Source organism: Arachis hypogaea, chromosome 18 (genome assembly GCF_003086295.3).
Source record: "Arachis hypogaea cultivar Tifrunner chromosome 18, arahy.Tifrunner.gnm2.J5K5, whole genome shotgun sequence".
Classification (NCBI taxonomy): Eukaryota; Viridiplantae; Streptophyta; class Magnoliopsida; order Fabales; family Fabaceae; genus Arachis; species Arachis hypogaea.
The window spans coordinates 94219625-94221444 of NC_092053.1; the positions used below are offsets into that span (position 1 = coordinate 94219625).

A 1820-nucleotide genomic window follows, 5' to 3' on the forward strand; every position below is an offset into this window, starting at 1 on the left:
TTCACAACGAGAGTTTACTATAACCTCTAAACCATCAATCTTCCGTTCTTCACACTCCTCCTTTGGCCTTGACTCAATGTTGCTGCAAAGGTCATGGCCAGGAGCTTGTTGAAATAGGTAGCCAATTTGTGTCTCAAGTTTCTTGATGGCAGCATCTTGATTTTGCATGTTGGATCGCACTTCCTCTCGGAACACCTTACTATCTTGGATCTCCTTGCATATGCTTTCAAGTAGAGTTTCAATGCTTGAGAGTCTTTCTTCCGATGATGGAGAGTTGAGATTGGAAGGATGAGAAGGGCCATTTTGGCTTTGGTATGGATGTTGAGAGGTGTTGTTAGGTGGGTGTTGATATGACCTCTGTGTGGAGTGTTGGTGAGCTGCATTGTTATTGGAGTTGTGGCGTCTCTGATCTTGGCCTTGATCCTGTTGGTTTCCCCACCCAAAGTTTGGGTGGTTCCTCCAACCGGGATTATATGTTTTGGAGTATGGGTCATGGTGCTGCCTAGGTAAATTTCCAATGTAGTTAGCTTGTTCCTGATCACCCTCTGCTTCTTCATTCACTCTTTCTTAAGCTGCTGCTGAGGTGGTGATTGCTGCCACTTGATTCCTCTCCATCTTTTTGGTAAGGTCAGCCAACTGCTTGGTAATAAGCTTGTTTTGAGCTAGCAGTGCATCCACATTGTTCAGCTCCATCACTCCTCTAGTGTTGCCTCTTTCAGAAGCATAGAAGTAGTCATTCTCTGCTACAGTCTCAATGACATCTATGGCTTTTTCAATGGTCTTCTTCTTGTTCAGAGATCACCCAGATGAGTGGTCTACTGCCTTCTTTGATTCATACGAAAGGCCTTCATAGAAAATGTGCAACTGCACCCATTCATTGAACATATCTGGCGGGCATCTTCTTGTCAGGTCCTTAAACCTCTCCCATGCTTCATATAGAGTCTCACCATCTTGCTGCTTGAAGGTTTGTACCTCAGCTCTCAACCTGTTGATTCGTTGAGGAGGATAGAATCTTGCCAAGAATTTGTGCACCACGTCTTCCCAGGTTATTAAACTATCCTTTGGAAAGGATTCCAGCCATTTAGATGCTTTGTCCTTGAGTGAGAAGGGAAACAGAAGTAGTCTATAGGTATTAGGGTGAACACCATTAGACTTCACAGTATCTCATATCCTCAGGAAGGTGGTTAGATATTGATTGAGGTCTTCTTGGACACTTCCTCCGAATGAACAATTGTTCTGAACAAGGGTGATGAGCTGTGGCTTTAGTTCAAAGTTGTTGGCATGTATGGTTGGCCTTGGGATGCTACTTCCACAGTTTTCTTGTCCAGCCTGATGCGCTGGACCTTCTCTGCCATGGTTGTGAGCCTCTTCTTCATGATAGTTCTCCATATTCTCATCCATGTCTGGTTCAAAGTACTCCTCCTCTTCCTCAGCACCAACTACTCTCTTCCCTCTTGCTTCCCTCCTTAATCTAAGGAAGGTCCTCTCAGGTTTAGAATCAAAGGAAGTTGAAGCCCTGCTTCTTCTACCTGTCATACACCCAATAAGGCACAAGCAAGAAAGATAGATGCAGACAATATTTTCTGCAGAAATACTGTTAGTGTGAGTGATGCAATATATCAAACAGTTAGTGGGTCAGTAAACCAAATATTAAAACAAAATGCAAGTAATACTATTAATGGGTGAAAGGTAAAGGGAAAGAAATAACTAAAACTGAAAGTAAATTACTCAAATGAAACTAAATCAAATAAAAGGAAAATGCTCAATCTAGTTATCCACCAATTTAATCATTGTTGATACAAAATCAATCCCCGGCAACG

The 1820-nt window shown here is 42.5% G+C and overlaps 1 non-coding gene across 1 annotated transcript; it reads left to right on the forward strand.

Annotated features, from left to right (window-relative positions):
- The first annotated feature begins 880 nt into the window (after positions 1–880).
- Positions 881–987, forward strand: LOC112773368 (small nucleolar RNA R71). Its single transcript, XR_003187921.1, has one exon. It is a non-coding gene; the product is annotated as a small nucleolar RNA R71 (small nucleolar RNA).
- Positions 988–1820: the final 833 nt, after the last annotated feature.